This window comes from Ambystoma mexicanum, chromosome 9 (genome assembly GCF_040938575.1).
Source record: "Ambystoma mexicanum isolate Mex_15411 chromosome 9, UKY_AmexF1_1, whole genome shotgun sequence".
Lineage (NCBI taxonomy): Eukaryota > Metazoa > Chordata > Amphibia > Caudata > Ambystomatidae > Ambystoma > Ambystoma mexicanum.
The window spans coordinates 436813812-436840358 of NC_090931.1; the positions used below are offsets into that span (position 1 = coordinate 436813812).

The window sequence follows — 26547 nt, forward strand, 5'->3', positions numbered from 1 at the left end:
GCCCAAGAGCCCTTTGAAGTAATTCACAACAAATTTATATATTATAGCTAAATATCGAGACAAGAACAAGTTACTCACCATTAGTGAATGATGTATTCCTAGTCCATAGTCCTTTCCTCCATACTGTATGGTCGTCCCTGCATAGGTAAAGGAGCGGAACCTTTGTTGCTCATAAAAAAAATTAAAAAACCCACACAACAGGTCTCCTTTACACTTAAGGCACACGACTGTGGCCGTGGCCGTATCCCGGTATTCCCGCCTGTCAGCACCTCTCCTCAGTCCCCCTTTTACGCATTAGCCTAAACTATTAATATGGGGAAGGATGGTGGTCGTATGGAGGAAAGCGGACTATGGACTATGAGTACTAAATCCAATCTCCCTTTTTCCATACTGCATCAGCGATCACAACAGATTTAGCCCAATGGGAGGAGGAATACCCATCTTTTTATTGAGCAAATAGATTAATCAAGATTGCCCCACTGAAGGTTGCCTCGGATCTGGCACTCATGTCTCAACAATGTTGGCAAAATGCCAAATGGAGCCCGATGTAGTCGCCTTTCTTAGAACATCCCAAGGGACCGGTCTCTGAAAAGCCACGGCCAAGGTCTTTTATCTAACAAGGTAAGTGTGAAGATTTGAAAGGCATGGATTATTTTGTAGCCTGTAGGATTTTGAAATAGTTGACACCATCTCGCCATCAATGCTTTGGATGCCCGAGTGAATGGGGAAGTTCTCCGAAGTGATTTACAGAATGGCTCAGTCTGCCGAGATAGAATTTAAGCATTATTTTGAAGTACAACCAGTGTAGCGTCTTCTCTGCACCAAATTGAGGATTAGGGAAGAACTACCTTCTCTTTGTGAAACACTATAGGGATCTGTAGCTGCACCAGTGCCTGCATTCCACTGATCCTTAGCGCTAATGTTAATCCCACTAAAAGTCGTTTTTAGTGTCACCCACTTTATTTCGCTAAAAGCCATAGGCTACAAAAGGCTTATTAACTAGAGCCACTATGACCACATGAAGGTCCCATACTGGATGAGGCCATTTGATGGCACAGACTCTGCATTTGTCTTGACTATAGGATTAGAAATTGAGAAGGACATTTCCTCTGAATGCCTTTAAGCCCCTATGGCTGCCAAATCTGTGCAGCAGGTGTCTACTTGCACGCCCAACTGTGCCAAGTGTGCCTAGAAAGATTGTACCTGATCTAGGGAGCACGTGACTGGATCCATGTTGTCCTTTGCCCAAAAGCGTGTCCATTTACTCTTATGCTGGACCTTTGTCAAATCCTTTGTTGCCTTCAGATTCTGATCCGATCAGCTCAGATGTTGCATGGTTAAATTCTCAGGAGCAAGGCTGCTATGGCTAGTGTGCCACAAGCTCGGTGTACCACTGCTCCTCGTTCTGGATGACTGGTAATGGTGCAAATGCATAACGGAGGTCAAAGACCCATTCTACCAGAAACACGCCCCACATGCCCACCTGCATTTCGTGTTGTCTGTTGCAAACCGGTCCACTCTTGACGTGCCCCACAGGGTTAGGATCTATGCAATGGCCTGCCGACATAGCTCCCACTCGTGGGAGACAAAACTGTCTGCTCAGAGCGTCGCCTAACCCATTTTCCACCCCTGCCAGATGAGCTGCAGAGGCTTACACCTCCCTGCTTGTTTCGGTAGATCGTGGTCAGTGTTGTCCATCAGACTTAGGGCATGCCTCCCCTGTAGAGAAGGCGCACACAGTCTACGCTAGTCTGACCGCTCGCAGCCCCAACAGATTGATGTGGCAACATTTTTCCTTCTGGGACCAAAGGCCGCTGGTTTGGAGAGATCTGTGTCATTAGGTGAGACCCTAATGTCGCCAGAGGAACGGGACCCTGACTTCAGAGGTGGCTCAGATCGGAGTACAAAACCCTGTATGGCCACTGAGGGACCACCAGAAACATGATGCACCCTGTTGAGCTCCTGAATTTACAGATCACTCTTTGAATCGGAGGGGTTGGAGAGAATGTGTAAAAGCACAGATTGTCCCTTTAGATGTGGTATGTGTCCCTCGGAGACTGACTGCCGGACCCCATCCATGAAGCAAAGTTATGACATTTCAAGTTCTCCTTCATGGACAAGAGATGCATATTCGGGTGACCCCAGGATTTGAACAGAGGGAACAAGGCTTCCAATCGTAATTCCCCCATGTCTAGAGTGCCCAGCCTGTCTGTTTCAGAGTTGTTTTCGGCCAGGAGGTGTACCGCTGACTAGTGAATGATCTGGCAAACAGACCAATCCCAAATCTGTATAGACAGTCTGCATAGAAGGCAACCTAGTCCGTCCCTGCTTGTTTATGTAGAACATGGAACTGTGTTCTGGTCAGGACTGCCCTGCCACTGATAAGCGGTACGAAGGCTTTGAGTGCCAATCCTATCACGCTGAGTTCTAAGAAGTTTGTGTTGCACTCTGTGTCCTCGGGTGACCATAATCAGCGGAGTGAGAAGCCGTCTAGGATGGCTCTCCAGTCTGTTGTGTTCATTACACCAAGGGTTCTGGTTCGACTAAGAGCCCCTCATCAAGTTTACCACCCTGCTCCAGTTTTGACCCAACTCCTGTGGTATGGAGATCCTGTCGGATTGGGATCCACTTTCATAACCCCACAAGTTCCCTAAATGCAGTTGAAATGGAGAAATTACTTACCAGTGTGCTCTTCCTATGGATTCTTCTCCAGCCCGTTCTGACCAGGTAGAAACTCAGCGCCCTCTTGGGTTCCAATCTGTGGAGAATTTACTCGTCCTAGTAAAAACAGAGCGAACATTCAGGGATAACTTTTCCTTGAAAAGCTTCAAGAAGAGGGGCTTGCAAGAAAGCACCTGCAATTCACTGACCTATCTGGTGGACGTAATCGCCAACAGAAAAGCGATCTTTAAAGAAAGAAGCGTCATGGAGGAAGAATGCAAATGCTCAAACTGAGCCACCCTTAGAAAAGTAAGAACCATGTGCAAGTCCCAATCAGGCACAACCAAGAGCGACAGATGGAAAGAATTAACCAGGTCCTTAAGCAACTGGACTACCACAGGGGTAAAGAAGGAACTTTGCTCTGGTGTCCTCTAAAATTTAAAGAGCTGCTTCACTGTGCTCACATGTAGCCTGATTTGGCAAAGGTCAACAAAAACTCCATCACTGAGGACGTAAGACACCGGGGCTCACTGCCTCTGCCTTGCACCAGTTCACAAACGATATTCTTCTGCACACAGACTTAATGGATGGTCTATGTGGAGCCAACACCACCTATAGTAACTAATGGAGGCCCGAGTCCCATACCTCAGCCTCTTAAGAGCCAAGCATGCAGGTTGAGAGGGTCCAGATTCGGGGGAAGCACACCGCCTTCCCACTGTGACAATAGGTCCCGTCTCTGATGGAGCCAGAGAGGTGGGCATGCAGCCAGTTCTAGAAGATTCGGGTACAATGTCCTCCTTGCCCAGTCCGGGGCAATCGGGAGAGCCCTGAATCTCTGCAACCCCCTGAGAACCTAAGGGATGACTGGTAACAGTTAGAACGCATAATGGTGGTCAAAGACCCATTCTACCAGAAACGTGTCCTCCCAATGCCCACCTCTATTTTATGTTGCCTTCGTGGCAAACCGGTCCACTGTCTGTGTGCCCCACCGGGTGAAGCTCTTTGCAATGGCCTCCCAGCATTGCTCCCACTCGTGGGAGACAGAGTTCTGCCTGCTCAGAGCGTCCGCCAACCCATTTTCCACCCCTGCCAGATCTGCAGAGGCTCACAACCTTCCTGCTTGTTGCGGCAGATCATGGTCACTTGTCAGAATTAGGACATGCTTCCCTACAGAGAAGGTGCAAATCCAGTCAGCGCTAGTTTGACTGCTCACAACAGATTGATGTGGCAACATTTTTCTTTCTGGGACCAATGGCGGATGATTTTAAGAGATCTGCAATGAGCTCCCAAACCCTTCAATGAGGCATCCATAACTACCTATGTTTTCGGCCATAGTGCCTAGAAAGGTTCTCCTGCCAATATGCTCTTCCCGTCACTCTGCAAAGTCAAGTTGTTGACCACAGACCACGACATGTGGAGGACATCCGACATATCTCTGAAATACTGTGACATGGGGCTCTTGAGAAACAACTGCAGGGATCTCATCCGGAGTCTCACCTGTGGCACCAGGTAAATACAGGATGCCATGAGGTCCAGCAAGCACAGGAAAGCAGATGCTGGCAGACTGCTGGAAGAGACGGACCATCTTTGCCACATCAGTGACTCCTCGGGAGGAAAAGCCTTCCCATCCCCGGGTATCCAAGACCGCTCCAATGAAATCGAGCCTATGTGCTGGGGAGTTCTGGGATTTATACAAGTTCACGAAGAAACCCAAGTCGTGCAGCAGCAAACAAGTGTTTTATAGGTGCCTCGAAACTTGTTCTGGTGACCGGCCCTGGATCAGCCAATTGTCCAAGTATGGGAAGACAAAGACGCTGGCTCTCCTGAAATGGTTTGCTACTACTGCCATCAGCTTGGTAAAGACCCTGGGTGCAGAGGTCAAGCCAAAGGGGAGAATTTTGAACTGAATGTGTGTCCCCGATGACTGTCCTCAGGAACTGCCTGTGCATGGGCATCCTGAAGGTCCAACGACACCAGCCAGTCTTGAAACTGTAAATCCTGGAGAATTTCCCCCAACGTCACCATCCTGAATTTGTCTTTCCTCGGCAACTTGTTCAAATCTTCAAAGTCCAGAATGGGACGGAGTCTTCCCCCAATTCTTGGTAAACAGGCAGTATAGAGTACCAGCCCAAGCCTTTCTTTTGCTGGCACCTCCTCCACTGCTCTCTCCAAAAGAAGAGCTTGCAGATCCTCCTGAACTCCCTTTGCGGTTATCGGGAGGATGATGGAGGTATGTCTGGTGGTCATTTGACAAAACAGCAGGCAGTTGCCAAACTCCAACTGAAGCGTCAGAAGTAATCTCTTTACATTTGTCCAAGAACCCATAGACTATCCCTCCAACCGGAGAAGTATCAGTGAGCCTTCAAAGAGGTTGAGGCGCAGTTGCAGTGAACGCGGCAGCCGGATCAGACTGCCTTAATCTTCAGACTGCCTCAATCTGGCAGTGTAAACCTATGATGTCCCTGCTTGGCCTGAGGGAGTTGTGTCCTTATTGGAAAGGTGAAGTAGTGCCTATAGCCAGTCCTCTTGATCCAAAGGTCTGCCTTGGAGGCTGCTGCTGCACAGCCAGCAGTAGCGATTTAGCTCTTCATCTTAAGAGTCCTTGAATTTCGAGAGACTCATGGGCTTTGGGGCCAATAAACACTCTGAAGGCCAGATCTAGTAGCTTTGACTAGACATTCGGGACCACCCCCCTTTCTTCACCCGAGCCACGCAAGTAGACTGACCTGTGCAGGACCATCAATGCTATCCAAGCGCGTCCTAGATTTTTTTTTGCAACGCCTTCCCTCCCGACACTTCAGGAGTAGGCCCCTCAGTATCCTGTTCTGACGACTGGTCTACCAAGCACCAGATTAGCAGAGCATTCCAGATAGGGTGTGGGTCTGTGAGGGACACATTGGAGTTGCAGTGTTTGAAGCCGGATTGTCTACGCCCCGACATGCGGAACCGCGGTGAAGGGGGGGTTGGTGCATCACATTAGTGCTGCGATCAACATCACTTCGAAAGACTATGTTGAGTGCCACTGTGCTCCCAGTCACAAAACAAATTCTGAGCAGCCGACGCTGGATGAATACATATCACGATGAGGAATCGGAGGAAGAATACATTCAAAGTCTGGCAAATGGCACCAAAGGATACATGCTGCCACGAGCCCTAGTATATGCAGAGACCACCAAACTGATGTAGTCTGTTGAGGAAATGACTGACTGCCTGTTAGGCAGGATTGGATGTAGTAACCCTGTGGGAGACTATACCAGTCTTGTCCTCTTGGTAACAGGTAACCAACCTATTGGTATAGGTCTGTACAACACAAGTTGGTAGAGTGACTGAGCAGCCAGACTGATCTCAAGATGGGTAAATGTGAGCTGTAAAGAGGTAAAACAGATTCACAGTTACAAGTATACAAATAACACTAACACTCAAGGTTTTCTAGTAAAATAATTAGTTAACGGCCAGTTTTTAAATCAGCCTTATTTAAAAAAAGGGCAATATGCAACAATACAAATACACTTCATAAAACTTCCTCAGATTTAAGATAAGCAAGTAGATACCATTTTGGGATGCCACACACACACTTCCTACACCCCAAGGAGACTTCAATTACTAGGACAATGTTGGCATTGATATATTACTTTTTACACTTCATGCAATTCTGAGGTTGTGGAAAAGGGTTAACAGGTTCTCAGAGCATGTGAATACTTCTCAATCTCCCAATGAAGCCTAGATTAGATCTTTCCCAGCAATACAAGTTAAACTTATGCACCACCTATGAGGGACAGTTAGAACCAAAGTCAATGGGTTAGAAGAGTCTGCAGGGAGCCAGAACAGCCAAAGTCAATTTGAACAATATCTAGGGAGCTGAGGCACTTTAGATGGCACAAAAGTCTTGCACAATGTCTTTAGAGAGTTTGTAGAAAAATAATCACTGTTGGGCCACAAGCTGTTATACTTGTGAAGCGCATAGCTGAAATCAACTCTGCAAAAAAACAGCTACTGCAGGTCTGCAGTGAGAACAAGCAAGATACAGACAGAAGAGTTAAGTCCCTCTTAGTCAAGATAGTACCTTAGGTTTGAATAGGATCCAGCTGGCTTCTGTTCTGGCTGAAGTCCTGCAGTTCCTGGGCCTCAGTCGGGCTCTACAGATCAGCGGCACTTGGCGGTTTCAGCTGGCCTAGAGCTTTTGGAAGATCCTGCAGACTCCCAAAAAGCAGGATTGACCAGGCCGGAGCCCCCTCAACAGAGTGTGTGACCCCAAAAGCAAGGAAAGTCGACCTCAACAGCCAGGAACCGCGTTGTTGCTATTTGCGGTAGACGCGAGCAGCTGAAACATGAAACAGCCACTGAAAGTTCAGTTTGCCGGTTGCTAAGGACATCCTCCCTCTTGTCCCCACGACCAAGGCCCAGGAACAGTGATATCTGCACAGGAACAGAAGTTTTCAGCAGCATCTTTTCTTCTTTGCTAAGGTACTCTAAAACAAGTCCAAGACCTTACATCTTGCTGTAGAAGTGCTGGTAACTTCCACAACTCACAAGTCTAATCAGCTTGTGGCCCTACATTTGATTCTTTTAAGAACTTGGGCAAAGACTTTTCCATTTATTTACCAGAAGTGCTTCATCCTATATAAGACTTTTGCCCATTGACTTTGGCTTAGCCTATTGAATTGTATAATTCTACGAGGATTTAAAATTATTTGCCCTGCTTAAGAAGAATTATATCTTCTGTTCTAATGACCTTTGCCTTTTACCAACTTTTTAAGAGTGTTCTGAATGCCAACAGTAAGATATTAATGTCCCCAGCACCCTAGTTATTGAAGTCACCTTTCGGTGTGGGGTGTCTGTGGGCCATCCCAAAAGGGTATTTTCTGATTCAGAAACTCAGTATTGAAGTGTATTTGTGTGTTACTAGTATATTGCTCCCTTCTAAGCAAGGCTTTATAATTGACTGATAAAAAAAATGTATTAGAGTTTTTGAGTACCTGTAACTGAATCTTTGTGTAACTCCACTACGGCTCACATTTCCCCTCTTGAGAAAAGCATGGCTGCTCAATACGCTTCCACGGTGGGGAGTCAGTCGAAAAATAAATGTCGACAGACAAAAATGTCGACTTTCGTTTTTTTAAATTATATATTTATTTTAGGGGTTCGGGAGTAAAAAAAGGGAAAAATAAAAAAAAATGGGGGGCTAGGGGGGAACCCCCCATTTCGAAAAAAAAAATGCATTGAAAAAAAAAAGTCGACTTTTTTTTCGACATTTTTTTTTCTACTTTTTGACTGTCGACATTTTTGTTGTCGACATTAGGACTATAAACCCGCTTCCACAACTATGTAGTACAAGTTTATACCAAAGGTTGGGTTGCCTATACCTGTAGTCAGAGTTGTGTGTAGTGGTCCCAGAGGGTACTGCATACAAATTTTGCCTAACAAGCAGGGCTTCACGGCAGTTGAACGGTCCAGGAGGGTGCAGCAAGCTTCTCTTCCAGTTTCCTTGTCTTTCTTTTCATGGGAGGGATGCAGAGGAAGACCCTGGTTTAGCATACATTGACACAGCTGCTACCACGGAAAAGTGCGGCTCCAGGTGGGATGCTACCAAGATGCGAGACAGGCATGGCATCATGAGAGACAGACTCAAAGATATGTTTTCAAAACCATTATTTTTAAAAGTTCCTGGTTGGTGTAATGTCTAACTGGCCCCAACACTTAAGGAATGGTTTCTAAGCGTCGTCAAAATCAGTCCAAATAAAAATCTGTCAAAACCTAGCTTGCCCTCACTCTTTGACAAAAATGTGTTATGAAGTCTTTCAAAAGCAAAAAGGTGGTGTAAAAAAAAAAAAAAAAAAAAAAATAGGAAAGCAGAATTGATTTCCGGTGGTCTTCTCAACAGAGAAGAGAAAGGAGGATTTCAGTCAACTTTCTCCATAGTCCAAACAATGTCAATGACTGAAATGTCTCAGGGTTCCATTCCCCAAGCTTCAGTTACTTCAGTAACACAAAATAAGAAATTCCACTTTGATGAGCCTCTGAGGGTTCCTTTCCCCAAGCTTAGGCCCTTCTTGAGCTTTAAAGAAAACACAAGTTCAGTTTGTCAGGATGTACCTTGTTTTTCATATACAGTTCTCGCAAAGGGTTAGCATCAGAGGCTTTAGAAAACGCCAGGTTATTTTCTCCAGCCAAGCGCGACCACTCCGAGCCTTAAGCCCTCCGATTTTCCTGCTCTACTTTTTGCTTCAGGGGTTTTCTGCGCCCCTTCTTGTTCCCCTCGGTTTTCTTTACTTCTACGTGCCCACTGACACCTTCCTTCTTGCTTTCCCATGCCACCCGTCACCTTTTTCTACTCTTCTGGGTCGCTTGCACCCCTCTTTTCGGGTTGCTTGTGTCCTCTTTAATATAGGGTTCTCTTTCGCATCCCTTGCACGCTCTGCTTTCTGACTTTCTCTTGATCTTGATCCTCTTCTCTCAATCTGCTTTTTACTGGTTTGCTTTTCTCTTTGCCACTCCGTGGAGCTTGATCCATTTTCTTCTACCCTCTCCGCTTCAGTCGCATGCTCCCGAGTCTCTCCCTCTCCTCACAAGACTCACGCAGGCAGCAGCGCAGTGACAAGCAGTCCTTCCGGTTTTTGCGGGCCCGACGTCAGGGTCTCACCACCTGTCCCTCAGACAGCCTTGGGGCGGGCACAGGTCCCAGGGGAACGAGCAATATTTTACCCGCCAACAGCAGCCTTCAAGATGCTTCACACCGACTCTCTGGAGTCACGGCTCCCTAGCCACGCTGCAGCCACTCAAACAGGTCCAGCATCTCAGCACGCTGTTCTCCTCAAAGACATTACTCCTGCTGCTCTCTGCTCTGTGGCCTTTTGTCAAAACAACATCCACAGCTCGCTCATTAAACTGTGCAGAACCACACCTTTCATAATTTGAAAGTGGAATCAGGTGGGTGTGTTATAATTAGGTAATGCTGGACTATCAATGGGACAACTTTTCGTTCTACAGCCGGTTTCCCCTTATATTCCCCATGTTTTTCCTATGGGAAATCTTCACTACTCCCGGTTACCTTGTGCCAGTATTTGTTGGGGAGGGGGAGAAGTACAAGTTCATAATCCCTGGTTACGTTCTTACGACTGGATGTTTCTCATCTTTGATGTAGTGGACATTTTTTCGGCAGAGGGCACCCTGCGCCGATGGCATCTAGTTGATGTCCGTCGAAGGCTTCCGTCGAGGGTGACATCATCGGATGTCATAAGTAGCACGCACAGCGCCCGTTGCCTCAGTTTTGTTTTTTCCCCTCATCGTGCATCAGAGATGCCCAAAAAGCGGGTTTGACCATACTCAGCCTTGTTGGAACGAAAGCTGTAATAGCATGGAAAATACAGAGAGGTGGGTTGGGAGGGCGATGAGGAATATGTTCGAGGAACATCCAGTCAAAAGAACGTTACCAGGGTTAAGTAACTCTTCGAATGGATTGTGTCCTCCAACGTATTCCTCATCTTTGACTCCCAAAGCATTATCCACGATTGGAGGGTGAAGAATTTCAGATATTTGATTCAAAGGGCAGAGTAAAGTACTGCCTTACCAAAAGCAACATCCCGAGCATGGGAAGTATCCAGGGAATAATGCTTATTAAAAGGTGTGTACTGAAGACCACATTGCAGCATCACAGATGTTTTCAATAGGGACACTCCCCTCTGCAGGGCTGTCGAAGTGGCCATGCCTCTGGTGGAATGAGCACACAAGCACTCAGGAGGAGCCTTGCCCGCCAATCTGTAGCATTCAGAAATAGTGAGGATGATCCACCTAGACAAAGGTCTGTTTAGACACAGGCCCATATACCCCACAAAGAGCTGGTCGTCCACTCTCACTTTGGACATTCTGGAAATATACAAGTTTGAAGCTCTCCTAGTGTCCAACCTATGGAGCCTTTCCTCTTCCTTATTAGGATGCGGAGGATGATAGAAGGCTGGTAGCACAATTTTCTGACTTAAGTGAAAGTCCTAAATTACCTTACGTAGGAAGGAAGGTCGTACCCTCAACAGAACCCGGTCTTTGGGGACAGTAAAGGGTGGCTTGGAAGAAAGTGCCTGTAACTCGCTCACTCTACGTGCAGATGTAATTGCAACAAATAGTATAGTCTTAAAGGTCAACAACCTCAATGGACACGAGTGCAAAGGTTCAAATGGAGCACATATCAGAAACTTCTAGAGCAAATTAAGGTCCCAAACCGGAACCTGAAAAGACAAAGGTGGGAAAACATGTGTGAGCCCTTTTAGAAACTGAGTAACCAGTGGGATCTTGAAATCAGAGCATTCCTCGCATGAGCGCTTAAAGATAGAGAGCGCTGCTAGGTAACCTTTAATGGTACCCACCTGAAGACCCTTGTGTGCTAATGAAATAAAAAACGATAGTACATCTGGGGTCGAACACTGAAAAGGATTAACATTCTTCTCTCTGCACCAGTCGCAGAACGTATTTCAATGGCAATGGTACAGAGACTTAAGTTGCTGGTGGCCAAGCCGAAAGCAACACCTCCATCACATCATCCTGATGTCCCAATCCTTATATCTCAACCTTTCAGAAACTATGGGTGAAGGTTGAGAGTTTTAACCTCTGGGTGGAGAACCCAACCTTCCTCTCAGAAGAGAAGATCCTCTCTTTGTGAAAGACGTATCAGAGGACAGATGGATATGTCCAGAAGGTCCAGATACCACAGTCTCCAGGCCCAATCCGGAGGAATGAGGATCATGTGGGACCCGAACCGCCTTAACCTCCTGAGACGGGGACTGGAGGAAATGCATACAGTAGTGGAAAGTCCCAATCCACCACAAACGCGTCTCCTAGAACTCATCTCGTGGGGAAACTCCCTGGAGCAGTACCTCCTGCACTTCCGGTTGGCACGGGTCTTCAACAGATCCACTTAAGGTGTTCCCCAAAGGGTTACCCTTGAAGGACTTCCTGAGCTAATTCCTATTTGTGGGAGACAGCACTCTGCCTGCTCAGAGCATCCCCCGCCGTGTTCTCCTCTCTGGCCAGGTGAGCAGCCACCAGGGAGATTCTTTCTTGAATTGCCCAGTACCAGAGCTGCGTTGCTTCTCTGCACAGTGGCAGTTACCCTACGCCTCCTCTCGAGGTAATGCATGGCCACCATGTTATCTGTCATCAGGAAATGTATTTCCCGTAAAGGCGGCAGAAAAGCTTTCAGTGCTAGCCTGATTGCTCGCAGCTCCAAAAGGTTGATGTGTAGTTTGGACTCCGATGGAGACCAATGACCGCAGACAGTCCTATTGTTGGCATGAGCTCCCCCACCTTGTGAGGGAGGCGTCCGTTACTACAGTTATCTCCAGCCATGGTTGCCAAAGTGTTCTCCCTTCAGTAGATTTTCCTCGCAGGCCCACCATGGAAGATCCTGTGAAACTCGGACCGGAATCTGAAGGAGATCCAACATCTTCCCGAGAATTGGGACCATTGTGTCCTGAGAGGCCATTGAAGGCATCTCATCCTCAGGCGTGTCTTGCACCAGAAAAATGCAGGATGGCAGGAGGCCGAGCAAACGGCCAAAGACTCTGGGCACTCTGGAATTTGGTCACCATTTGTAGAATATCTTGAGCCCTCCCCCTGGTTGGAGAGCACGCCCCCTGCCCCCACGACCTCCCCCCGAAGGATGTGTAATACAGACCCGATGTACTGTGTACTGGAGCTGTTGGGAAGGTGTCATGGGACTTCTTGAAAATGAGGGAGAAACCCAGTCTGTTAAGGGTGTGGCAGATACCGTCGAGATGGTCCACAGCTTGTTCAGGAGAAAACGCCCTCATCAACCAGTCGTCCAGAGAGGGGTAGACATGAATCCCCCCCCCCCCCTCTCCCGAGATGCGCTGCCACCACCACAATCAGTTTGGTGAAAACCCTTGGGCAGAGGTCAACAAGAACGGCAGGACTCAAAACTGATAATGCGTGCTGCCAACGGCGAACCTCAGGCATTTCCTTTGTTTAAAATGGATTGGCACATGAAAATAAGCATCCTCAAGGTCCAACGACCCCAACCAATCCTGAAGTTAGAGGGCCTGAAGGATCTGAGAAAGAGTGATAATCTTGAATTTGTCCTTCCTGAGGAATTTGTTAAAGTATCTCAAGTCCGGGGAGCGCTCTCGGATGCCAACGAAAATGGCTGCCTGATAGAGCAGCTGCGCCGACACTCATGAATCCGGTTTAATATCCTGCGCATCCAGTACTCCGACCCGAACGGATTGCGGCTGAAAACACAGCGGAACCTCCGCCGGATCTCGACAGAATCAACAGTGGGCCCCCGGAACGGGCAAAACCCTGCTGTGTGTGTAAGAACTGCGGCCTGGGCGGGGGAGGCTGGGGCGGACGCTGGCCCCTCCCTCACTGGAGCGCGGCTGATCACAGTCTTGAGCAACGACACAGACAGCGGGCACGATTGTGGAATCGACCCGCAGCCATTACAGGAGACACAGGCCGCATAAGAAAGGCACACAGGAGCAGGCAGCCCTCCCCGGCAGTGGCTGTGGGCGCTGTGGTCGAGCAGCCGGCTGCCTGGGTTGAGGGCGCCCCCCCACCCTTGCCCGGAGTGACCAAGTGCGTGGGGAAGCACTCTACCAGCGCGGGCGTCACTGTCTGGACCGGAGGAGACCACAACGCGGTGATTGAGGTACACTGAGCGCGGGCGGGCAGGGGCTAGTCCTCCCCGGTGGCCACTGTGTGCGCTGGGAGCGAGCGGCTGGCCGGCCGGGTTGAGGGTAGTCTTCCCCGCCTTGCAACCCCCTCCCCTACTGCCTAACAAACACTGGTGGTGATCCGGCCCTCCTCCAACACCTATTACACTTGACAAGGGGAAAAGACATACGGGAGAGCAACTGGCAGACGTGTGAGCCAGGAAGGGGATATAAGGGCAATCTGGCGTGTGGGCAGAGAGACCAAGGGTGAACACCCTGCCAGCCTCTAATCTGTTGCTGACCGGCAGACTCCCCCTACTATACTGTCCCTCTCCCCCACTGGGAGCAACCATGTACGCTGCCCACACTACCCCCTTAACAGATGGGGTGTGCCGGAAGGCAGCGGATACAGTGTGAGCAGCGAGTAACGGACCATAGCCACCGGCGAGTCGCCCTCCCTCCCCACAACATCCAACAAGAATACACTCTGGGGACTCCAGGGGGTTTATGCACACGCTGGCAATGGCATAACATAAAGCCCCTCAGCAAGGTTATAAGAGACGCAAAATTGAAATACTACCCGTAAAAAAAGGCAAGCAAACTCAAGACACAGCGGAAATCCTACCCAAGATTCCCAGGGGCAACAAACACACTAGGAAGGGGCCCATGGATGCCAATACAAGTGGCAACATGGGGGGGGGCAAACAACGGGATCCTCACGGGCTGCCAACCCGGAACCGCGGAGCACAAGAGAAGACTCCCCAGACCCATATATGGTGGCGCTGCAGAGCGGATTCGCCGCAGTAAACTCAAAACTGGACGAGATTGGCACTACTATCACATCCCTTAAGGCAGATCTCCAGCAGGATAATGCACGAGTACTAGAAACTGAGAACCGGATAAGCACTGTCGAAGACACTGTGGCTACGCATGGGAAGGACATGAACGAATCAAGAAGCACCTGAAGGTAGTGCGGATGAAGTGTGAAGACCTAGAATCTAGGTCCCGCCGCAATAACAGTTGTGGGATTGGCTAAAAAACAAATTAACGTTCCAATGGAAGTCTTCATGGAAGAAGTAATCTGAACAGTGCTCCCGGACGCACAACTTTCGCAACAGTTCCTGATTGAGAGGGCGCACAAAGTCCTAGCACCTTCCCCGAAGCCTGGCGCATCGCCGCGCACAGTCATAGCGCGCATTCTCAATTACCGAGATAGAGACTTAATCCTTCGGTTGTCCCGGGAGAAAGGAACCTTGACATACGACTCCACAAGAATACACATCTACCCCGACTTCTCAAACAGGGTACAGGCTGCACGCCGCAACTTTGACCTAGTCAAGAAAGTGTTAAGAACACGAGACATTCCCTATGCAATGTTGTACCCCGCCAAGTTGCGCATACAACATGCTGGCAAGGCGCATTTCTTTGAATCCCCCGAAGTAGCCATGGGATATTTAACAGAATATCCCCCCCAACAGCAAACGTAAAAGATCCAGCACAGGGACGCTACAAATAAGACGATATGAGGAAGTCGAGAAGAAACGGCAATATGCAAAATTTGGATATGCTAAGAAAAAGGTGCATCGGCCCTCAAGGTGGTCTGGTTGGCAGACGCAGAGGGGAGAATGACCGTACAGAGCCACCCATCAGTTCAAGGATTGAAAAGTTCAATGGGTTTTACACCGTCCAGTTGGAGGGATGGGGAGGGTGGGGAAGAAGTTGGGCCAGTTGCCCTGGGGAAAATGAACAAAAAGGACTCCTGTACATCCGGACTACGAAAATGCATCTGGTTCAGCCAGCAGGATGGAACCAGAAGACGACATGGAGCGCATTAACAGAAAAAACTGTTGAGTACGGCATAAGAAACATGAAGGCACTGCAGCGGAGAGTGAGGCCGTGACATACTTACAACACTACATTGAAGGACACCGGAGATGATGGGGGTTAGTTTACTCACTTGGAATGTGAGGGGCCTGGCACACCCCATAAAAGCAAGAAAGATATTAGCATATGCAACCCGCCATAAGGTTGACATAATATTCTTGCAAGAGACCCACGCTATCAAAAAAATTACAGAAACATTTGCATATAATTGGGGTCCCATGAAAGCAGCAACAGATTATTCCTCTATGGCACGAGGGGTCCTCACAGTGATACACAAGAGTGAACTTCAAGATGTCCAAAGTGCTGGTTGACGAAGAGGGGCACTACGTGATAATAACGGAGAAGTAATATTGGTCAACACGTACGGCCCAAATATAGACAGTTCTGAGTTCTATCTCCGCATCATGGAACTAATATCACCAATTGGTACAGCAAATGTGATCTGGGGTGGCGACCTCAATCTAACCCTAGACCCTGAGATGGACCGATCAACGGGAAACCGCAAGTTGAATACTAGAGAGACACTAATACTCAAGCAGGCAATGGTCACCTTCCCCATGGCAAACATATGGAGGGATTTACACCCCCTCGAGCGGGAGTACACTTTTTACTCAGGGGTAGATAGCACTAGCTCGCGAATAGATTACCGGCTGTGCTCTCCCGAATTGATGCCGCAGATAGTGTGCTTGTTAGGATTGAGCATTGCTCTGTCGGACCATGCCCCGGTACTGCTGCAAGTGAGGCCCAAGAACGTTGAACATACCACTCGCATATGTCGTAAGGCACCGGACCTGCTAAAGGACGAAATCGGTGATCGAGCCTCTAAGAATAGAGATAGAAGACTTCTTCAATCGCAACACCGGTACAGTACCAACCCTGGGCTCGGTGTGGGAGACGTTCAAGGTATGGCTAAGGGGCCAACTGATGGGGACATCATACGGAGCCCTGAGGGACATAAGGAAAAACCGGACAGACAAAACGGGAACTAATGGACCTTGAGGCTCAACAAACCACACCCCTGGAGAGGGAATCTCTGGAAAAACTACAAGAACACCTAGAGAAATTTAAAATGCTTACAGAAAAAGAAGTCCTTTACATGTCTCAGCCCATAAGAGCACAAAAATATGGGGAAGGAAATAAAGCGAGCAATGCAATGGCGACTCTTAACAAAACTGAACAGGGTCCAAGATACATTACCAGTATCCAGGGCAGGGATGGGAACATAAAGACGGCCCTGCACAATATAAACAAGGAGTTCTTACGATTCGACCATAAGCTATATGCAAACGCAGACTCGGGTCACTCAGGACGACTCAAGACATACTTGGCCTCGTTCCCAACACCTACACTAGGAGACGAAGAAAGATCAATGCTAGAGCTCCCTAAAGCCAAAGCAGCTATAGTTACTCTCGACGCTGAAAAAGCGTTTGATTCAGTATTATGGAACTACATGTTTGCAATAGTAGACAAGATGGGATTTGGACCAGTATGCAAGAGATACATCCGCACCCTGTATAAGAATCCAATATCAAGGGTAAGAACCAACAAAACACTGTCATCCCCCTTTGAACTGGGCAGGGGCACCCGCCAAGGCTGTCCGCTATCCCTCCTCATATTTGCTCTTACAATCGAGGGTATGGCTGCCAAAGTCAGACATGAACATATGTGGAGGGGCATCCGTATCAGAGGCAATCCCCAACTGCTGTCCTTATAAGCAGACGACACAATGGTGTACGTCAGAAACCCGGAAGTGCACTTACCACCAATAATACAGGAAATAAATACATTCTCCAAGTACTCCAGCTATAAAATTAACCAGACAAAATCAGAAATCATTCCACTCATGCCATCTATGGAACAATCCCCCCACCACTGCGTCATTTAAGTGGTCCCCCATAACAGCACGGTACCTGGTAATAACAATGTCCACCGACAAACAGGCCCTCTATGCTAACAATTATGAGCCACACCTGAAACTCCTGGAAATTAAACTAGCAGTTTGGAACAAGCTTCCGATCTCCCTGTATAGCTGTGTAGCCCTGCTTAAAATGGTGGTAGTGCCCAAACTCCTATGCATGCTTTGCGGTATGCCTATATGGCCGGGCAGGGACTTCTTTCAAAAGCTGCAGAAACTAGCAGTCAACTTTGTATGGGCCGGGAAGTATGTGTGACTAAAATGGTCAAGATGTGAAAGATTTGAAACAGGGAGCCTGGCAAAAACATGCCCATGTGCGGGCACAGAAATTTGCAGTGCCCCAGCCGACATACGGACAATGATAAACACAAAGAAGGGTAATACGAAAGAAGTTGACCCAGTGAGCTCCATGGTTCGCGCCTGGATGGCACTATTTGCCAGGGTGGGGTGCGAAAACCCATATTGGCCACACACTCCCCTATGGCATCATCCTGATTTAGAACCAACATTCGACACAGCCTTGCAACGTAAATCGGACCCGGACAAAGAAATGTAGATAGGGGACCTGTTCCCGCAGGGCACTTTCGCAACATTGGACATTGTATACAATAAACTAGGGAAGGGACTAGTCACTACATTACAATACTACCGGTTAAAAGCTGCATGCAAAAAGGCATGGCCATCCTTCCCTGTAGCCCCTCCCGATCCATGAGTTCCTAACAACGGTATTGTCCCCGGAGGGATTCAACAGCTCGGTCTCAAGCCTCTACAAAGCGCCACAGGAACACACCCCTTCAAGGAATTTAATGAAATGCAAATGGGAACGAGACCTAAATATTGACATAGAAGACACCCAATGGGCCAGATACATACCAAGGAGATCTCTCTTTCGGTTGATTCAATTTAAAATCCTAAACCACTTACACAACTCCCAAGCAAGTTTCTAGATAAGGCCCAGCTGTCCCTGCAATCTGCCCCAAATGCAGCACCAATAACGCAGACTATACATATGTACTGGGAATGACCCCCCAATAAAAACATTTTGTGAAGCAATAGCACTGAAAATAAGGGACATAACAGGACTACAGACCCGGCCCTCCCGCACAAATATCTACTAGGTGACATCAGAAAGGCATCTGTGAAAACTTGTAGATTTGTGACAGTGGCTAGAGCGGTGGCGAAAAGAAACATTCTACAATTATGGAAATCAAAGACAGCCCCCTCAGCCGAGAAGTGGCTAGGAGACTTAATGTTTGTGCAAGACACAGGAGTGATATGTGAACAGCATCAACCCCACCAGTAGGCCAAAAGATCTATGGGCACCACTAAGAACCTACCTTAGAGGCAACCAAGAAGGAGAATAGGAGGTTTCTGCATGAACGGTTATGGTGGGAATACACAGAGGCAAAAGACAGTACCCACAGGACGGACATTTAAAGTTATGGGATGAACAATATAACTGCAACTATTGACCTAATAGGCGATTTATGAAGTATGTAAAGTTAAGCATCCAACACTTTATTCTCTATGCCAATGTTTTGTATTGAAACGTACTGAACTCAACAGAAAAAAATAAAGGTTTAAAAAAAAAAAAAGTATCTCAAGTCCAAGATGGGTCTCAGTCCCTCGTCCTATGGGAATACCAAGCCTTGATCCTCTCTGCCACAGGCACTGGTACTGGTACTATAGCGCCTTTCTCTAGCAAGGTCAATACTTCCTGCACAAGGAGCGGATCCGGAAGCCTCAAAGGGCGACTCCCCAGTGGATTGTTCCGAGGCATTGTTATAAAAGGAAGGCAGTAACTGTGAGCTATTGTTTCTAGAGCCCAAGCATCTGTATTAATATCTAGCCATGTGTCTAGATGCTGAGAGCCTGCCCTTCTCCCCCCCCCCCCCCCCCACTGATGAGCCATGGCACAAGGCCTCAGAGCGGTTTTGAAGCGGCTGCTGCACAGACCGATGGTAAAGAGGCTTCTGCTTGAGCTGGCTTGGCACCTTTCCCTCGTCCACCACGAGGAAACCTCCGTTGGCCTCTTTGACTGGCCATTCCTCTCGCCCTTCCAAATGAGGAGCAGTAGCGAAAAGATCTACCCCTCCACTAGGACGAAAAGGCTGAGGTTGCCGAAAAGCTGCACCTAAAGACTTGGCGACTGCTTTAGAGGTCTGCAACTTCTCAAGGCTCTCGTCAGTCTCGTTGCCAAAAAGATTAGACCAGTCAAATGGCATGTTCAGAAGCTTAGCCTGCACATCGGGTGCAAACCCTGACTTTCGCAACCACGCAAACCTGCGTAATCATGGTGCTCGTAGCCATGAATCTGCTCATGCTATCTGCAGTATCCAACGCAGACTGAAGGGACTCCCACATGGCTTCCTTGCCGTCAATAGCCAGGAAGCTGTCCCTTTCTTCACCTTCGGGAATACGCTCCGCCGCCATACATATGCACTCCAAGAGTGTACAGAAATGTGGCCAAGGCACAAGTGGAGTTGGCAGACTTCAAAGCCATACTCCCAGCTGAAAATACCTTACGTGCCCATCCATCCATGCGCTTATCGTCTCTTTCAGGAGGGATGGTAGGGTACGCCGCCTGTTTAGAGGTAGCCCTGGCTGCCTGGACCATCAGACTCTCCGGATTGGGGTGATTTGACAGATAGCCGGGGGTTGCTACTAGAGGGGTGGTATTTTCTGGTAAGACGTGTTCCAGGAAAACTAGCACAAACAGCGCTGATGGTGTCGTAGAAGGCATCGATGGTCTGACCGGGGTAGAAGACACAATAAGCATGATCGACTGGCGAGGCGCTGATGCTGAAGGAGACGATGGCTTTGAGTATTTGGAATGTGTCGATGGTGTCGAAGACCTTGACCTCTCACCACGTCCCGAGTGATCCTTAGAAACCTTGTCCGAACAGGACCGCAAAGGCTCTGATGAGGATCATGCCTTTTACCCGGGCTCGCGAGTATCCGGCCGAGAATGCTCCCTGCCTGATTCCACAGAAGGCATGAACGAAGCCTTGCCCCGTTTTTCAAAAATCTTAAGCAGCCCCACACAAATACTTCCCATTCTGCCAGCGTCGATTTCTTGGGACGGGCAGCTCACCCTATCTGGGGTATCGCCTGAAGATGACGAGGAAGGCAACCAGTGGTGCCTTCATCTCGAACGCTTCGACGAGGACGAGTTGCGGGAACCACTCCAGGACCTTCAGCGGTTGGCCTTCTTCCTATGAGGGTCGCCTCTAGACTCAGTCGAAGGCCCAGCAGGTCGGGACTTACGGGGCTTGGACACCTTACCTACCCTGAGCTTCCCCTTTCGTTCCCTCAAGGCCTTCCCAGTCAAAGACCTGCACTTTGAGCAGGTATCTGTCATGGCCCTCACCGAGGCACTACAGACTCGATGCGGGTCCGTGATAAGACATCCTGGAGCCGCAGTCCCAGCATTTCTTGAATCTGGACCGAGGGGGTTGGTGTTGAAGACGAGGACATAGCGAAAACGATAACTAGCAAATACTTCAGGAGGTACAAGGCATGGCGAGTTTCACAAAGAAAACACATTTGTGGAAAAACAGAACTGAGGCAACGGGTGCTGTGCATGCTATTTATAACATCCGATGAAGTCACCCTCAACAAAGGTTTTGAGGGACATCGTCTCAACGCCATCGATGCAGGGCGCCCTCTGCCAAAAATTACCGAAGCAGCCAAAGCTGGACATTACATGTCAAAGACCAGGAATAAGTTGGAGAACAATCCATTTGAAGGTTTGGAAATGCCCCCTGAAAGCAAAGGAAAAAGGTTTTGAGGTAGAATGAGATTGTAGGGGAGACTGCGTTCCTGCCACCCCTCGGTGAATGTTCTTGGTTCATAAGAATCTTTTAATCTCATCAGAGATTATAGGGACAGGAGCCTTGAGGAGGTTCATGATTCGGGCAGGTAGAGGCTGGTGCAATCTCAATACAGGAACACTGCCCTTGTGTCACTTGGGTCTTCTTCCTCAGGCAACTGACTGCCCTCTCTCTCTCTCTCCCCCCCCCCCCTTTGGGTCACAAATGACAGGATCGGAATCACAGGCCACAACTCCTGAATAAAAGTTGTAGTAATCGACAAAGCCCATGAAGGCGTCTGAGATTTCCTTTCCTTCCCCCATTTCCCCTTTAGGATACCACGTCTCACTAGGGTATCCCCTTCAGACAACTCTGGGTTCCTCTACACAGGTGATCCTCCCTCACCCACCCCCAGGGTTGGGACTCAAGAGCCATGGCCCTCACCTGCCACATGAATAGCGGGTTTTCGGGGTTTAAATGGGAGAACACCCCTAGGTTTCTAACAAAGGTCTCACTCTCCAATTGCCTATACTCTGCATCCAACTTCTTGTTTATCGGTTGTGTTGAGTGCGGCTTTAGCCACACCTTTGTGGCTGGGTTTGCCACATCTTTTTGCAGAGGGATACCAGATTTACTGAAAGCTGAAGGCACGCCCTTGTACGCTCACGCCAGAAAAAAATACAACCCGCTAGGGAAAAAAGGCCAAGTGATTTCTTGCAAGGATAACATGTTTTAATCGCACAGAAATAAGTATGCAAACAAAGAACAACGCCGCCCGAGAACGTTCTGGCCCCAAGAAGTACAAACAGAAGCTTATAAGGCATCACTGTATAGTAAAAATCTGCGTGGCTGGTTGGTGTGACCCTATGCATGGGCCTGCTTCATTGGGGATGCCAGTTGGCTCCAGTCCCGTCGGTCCGTCTTCCCTCACGCGGGGTCAGCTGGGCTCATCTCTACAGGGACTGAAGTTCAGGCTCTTCACATGTTGCTGTTACGTTTTTTCTTTTTTTCCTTACACTGTTTTTATTAAGCTTTTCAACAAACAACAATTCTGCCAGGCAACATCTGGCGTCAATCAAAAAATTCCAACCATCAGAAGCAAATCATACCCACTTTCCCCACGACCACCCACCCACCCCCAACCAAAGGCTAACAAGGCTTCAGAGAACAATAGGTACACGAGGCTACAAGTTAGGACTGAACACACATTAGTGCTTTTCAGAATGACGAGTGACGTCCCAGGTGGCATTACAAGACATGGCAACAGGCCCGGTTACTGGCAACCTTCCCCGAACTTCGAGCAATATTACCCACCCTGGCCATTCACAGCTTCAGGGCTTCACAGTCCATACTTAACAGAACAACGGTCCATTCCTGCAGGAAAGAAGGCATAGTCATTAGCGATGACCGACAATTTCTCATACGTGAAAATCGCTATTAACTTGTTGAGCCACTCCGCCTTGGTGGGGGCAGAGGCTCACTTCCATTTTTGAGCAAGGGCCAGTCTCCCCGCTCTCAACATAGCCCCCGTCACCTTTGGAAAAGATAAGGACTCATCAGGCAAGGGTGTGCCCTAGAGGACCTCCAAGGGGTGAAGGGAGGGGCTCTTTCCCAGTATGTCCTTGATCCAACTAAGCAATTCTGACCAGTAAACCTGGATTACCGGACACCCCCACCACATGTGGAACCAGGTACCACGGAATGAACACCCCCTAGGGCACATTGAGACACCTTGACAAACATTCTGGATAAGGTGACAGGAGGACGATGCCAGGAATGAAGAATCTTGAAATTGTGTTCCATGGCTGCTGTATACAAACCCCCAGAAAAGATTGACTTGAAGACTAACTTCCATGTATGATCATCAAGGGTAAGGCCTAGCCCCTCTTCCCAGATGCGCTTCAACGACCGTCTGCCTTCTAGATCAGCTGTGACCAGAACGTGGAAAATTTTGGAAAGGGACCCCTTCCTGGGCTTGGCTTCCACAAAAAAAAAAACAGTCCATCCCTAACTTTATTCGGGTGACCCGATCATCTTCCACGTAGGTCCAATGCGTCCTCAGATGTTTTAATATCACATGCAGCTAGCCTGCTTTATGGTACAGTTTAAAATCCGGAAGGCCAAAGCCCCCATAAGACTTCGGAAGGGTCAGGGTAGAATATTTCACTCTAGCCCTCTTGCCATCCCAAATGAAAAGACGACGAGCTTGTAATAGCTCGAAGAATCTGCAGGGAAGGGCTGAAAAGAGAAAGAAGCCGGGGGAGAATGTTCATTTTTATCGTGACCATTCGCCCAAACCAGGAGCGAGTGAGGGAAGCCCATTTTCACAGATCACTATGGATCTTCACCTGAAGGGGGAGGAAGTTTAACTCAAACACTTTACCTAAGTCTCTGGGAATATTGGTGCCAAGATATCTAGTTGATTCCCGCTCAACCCTCATACCCAGCACATCTGTTCTGCCCCTGATCTCATGGTCCAATCTACCCATCGACATTATGCACGATTTGGAAACGTTGACCGTTAGCCCAGAGAACGCCCCAAAATGACTAATTAAGCCTAAAAATTGCGGGGAGGACTCATGGAGATTGGTCAGATATGCCAAAATATCGTCCGCAAATAAGGATAGTTTGAACTCGCAATCCCCACAATGTACCCCGGAGACACCACTGTCCGCCCTAACCGCAATGGCAAAGGGCTCCATCGCCAGAGCATACAAAAGGGGGCACCCCTGTCAGGTGCCTCTAGAGAGCGCAAAACCCACCGAGGTACAGCTGTTCACCAGTACCTTCGCTGAGGGACCATTGTACAAGGCTGAGACCCACCCACAGAATCTGTCTCCCAGGCCCATCCTTCGTAGAACCTTCCCCATACAAGGCCATTCGACACAGTCGAAGGCCTTTTCAGAATCTAAGGAGAGGAGGTAGTCCTCCGAGTCCCGCCTGGGCACCTCATGCATAAGGTCCAAAGCTTTCCTCACATTGTCAGATCCTTAGCGACCGGGAATAAAACCAACTTGGTTTCCGTGAACCAGGGAGGGAAGATATTTCGACAACCTATTCGCCAGGAGTTTAGCTAGTATTTTAACATCAATATTGAGAAGGGAGATGGGCCTGTAGGACTGACAAAGCGAGGGATCTTTCCCTTCTTTCGGAAGAACCACAATAAGAGCTGACGACATGGAACACAGGAGGGAGCCTGTTTCTAGAGCAGAGTTACACACCTTCGCCAGGAAAGGTAGCTAGCGTGGGCCGGAAGGTCTTGTAGAAGCGGACAGAGAAACAGTCGTCCCCTGGCGCTGTAACGCTCCTCAAAGAAGAGATGGCATCAATCATTTCCTGGGGCAAAATTGGAAGCTCTAGAGAGTGAGTTCTCTCGGGAGGGTAGACGGACAGGCAGGGGATCTAAGAACCAGTCCACATTGGCCCCATCTCCCGAGTACTCCGAGGTATATAAACCTTCATAATACTGCCTAAACTGCTCCGCTATCTGGTCATCCTGCAGAATTTTTTTTCCCCCGCCTGGCCAGCGACACAGTTCACCCTTTAACTATTACGGAGCTTCCTCAGCCTTCAAGCTAGAATACTGTCCGCCTTTTCCGGGGGCGGACCACCAACGTGACTGACCAGATCGTGATTGGACCACAGAATGGTTTCTACCCCAAAAATTAGAGATGCCGTCCCAGATCGAAGAGTCCACCAGAACATAATCAATGCTAGAGAATGCTAAATGTACCCTGGAGTAGAAAGTAAAGAGTGATTCATAGTTGCGCTTAGTGGGGTGGGCATCCACCAGGTCCAATTCCCCATTGATCCGATGGAAAGAGTCGGACAGCCTCATCTGGGACCGCAAGTCGGGGCAGGGGTTAGGGGATTTCCCGACTGTCCAGACAACAGAACCATATTAAAGTCCCCACCTACTATGAAGAGCGCCTTCAGAAAACACTAATTTTCTCCACCCATCCCTTCCGAAAAGACATCTTGCCCCTCGTTCGGGGCATACACGCCCACCAATGTATACAACCGACCTCTCACCTCCCCATGACCATGATATAACGCCCTTCCGGGGCGGATCTGTGAGCCTTGGGGGAGAAGTGAGCATTCGAGGAAATTAGGAGGGCAACCCCATGCTTTTTCGCTGAATAGGATCGAAACACATGCTGGATAGCCTTGGACCAGAGTGGTGGTTCCTTCCCCCTAACCCAATGAGATTCTTGTACAAAAAAGAAAGTGAAGTTTAAGCCTAGAAAATTCCCTGGTCACCAACGATCCTAGGAGAATTTAATCCTCAGGGACCCCACCGACAAACACTGGGGAGAGTCACGCATTAGAAAAGCCAAAAAGCCCCTCTGACTCCGCAGAGGAGTATATTATGATATCTCCAACCCCCAGCCTCTGTGCACAAGCATAAACCGGGCAAAACCCTGTGGATCTCCTATACCCCATAGTCCCAGTTGCCATTAACAATCCCCGCTTCCCCCCAACACCCGAGAAGAGCATCCTCTTCATCCCCCCACCCCTTCCCCAACAGCACAAACCCCCTCCTGCCCCACCCTCCCCATCCACGAGTGCCTGGAAAGACTGCAACATCAACCGCCGCACCACCAGGCCACCAAGTATCGCTTCCACGCGCGCCCCCCCCCCATTGTGAAAACAAATCCAATTAAGTCATACTCTTCAACCCCCCCTCACTACACAAAAACCAACCCTGTAGTCCGAGACATGGACAGCTAAGACAAACTTTATACGCCCAAACACTTAGCCCCTAAACAACCGAGCACACACAGCACCAACAAGGAGCCAGACCCAGAGCCCAGAGCCCCACACCAGTCGGGCAGACCACTCCACACTACTCAAGTCCCCCCGCTATCCCCTGCGGCTCACAGGCCGGGACCCACACCTCAGGCCTGGCCCTCAATGATCTAGTGCCAGGGATACATCTTCCTTCCGGGAGGCTGCCGAGCATAGACCACCTCCACCAGGGGAGCAGTACTAGGCGTTCTGACCACTCCTATACTTGTAGCTCGTCGGCAAAAAGGATTTTTCCCCACTGTAGCGAATTCAGGATTGGAGGGTGACCGGCCCACAGCCCACCTTCACCAGTCAGAACTGCCAGGGGGGCGAGCGGCCCCCAGACAGCTAACTCCGGTGTACACCCTGTAGCTCCTCTTAGGTCCCGCTCCTCCGCTCCAGCCACTCTCCAAGTCCACTAGTGAGAGATAGCCCTGGTGCCAACCTCTGAAACACTGTAGGGCCCTCTCCAACCACCGGAGCACCACTAATGTGGGGGGGATACTTCTCCGCCTGCCGCCCCAATGAGGGGGGGTCTCCAGAGTCCTCCCGGCCTGGGGGTGAAGAGGGGGGGGGGCCCCCGGCCACCTCCCCGCAACTCATGCACCAATCGAGTAGCACGGAGATCCATCACCTGCACACCTTCACCCGTCCAGGCTACAGGTAAGCTCCTGTCCAGCACAATGTCCGGGGGAGCTTCCTCTGCCGCACTCCCGTGCCTCCTTCGCCCGGCTCACCTCAGGGACCACTGGATAGCGAAGTCCTCCCCGGGTCACGATCCACCACTGGGTTGCCTGCCCAGGGATGCCGACCACACCTAGGCGTA

General features: G+C 49.2%; 1 protein-coding gene across 5 annotated transcripts in view; it reads right to left on the reverse strand.

Annotated features, from left to right (window-relative positions):
* The window catches only part of LOC138488148 (TATA-binding protein-associated factor 2N-like), a 530913-nt gene that overhangs the window by 146609 nt on the left and 357757 nt on the right, over positions 1 to 26547 (reverse strand). The gene's annotated exons all lie outside the window — the stretch shown is intronic.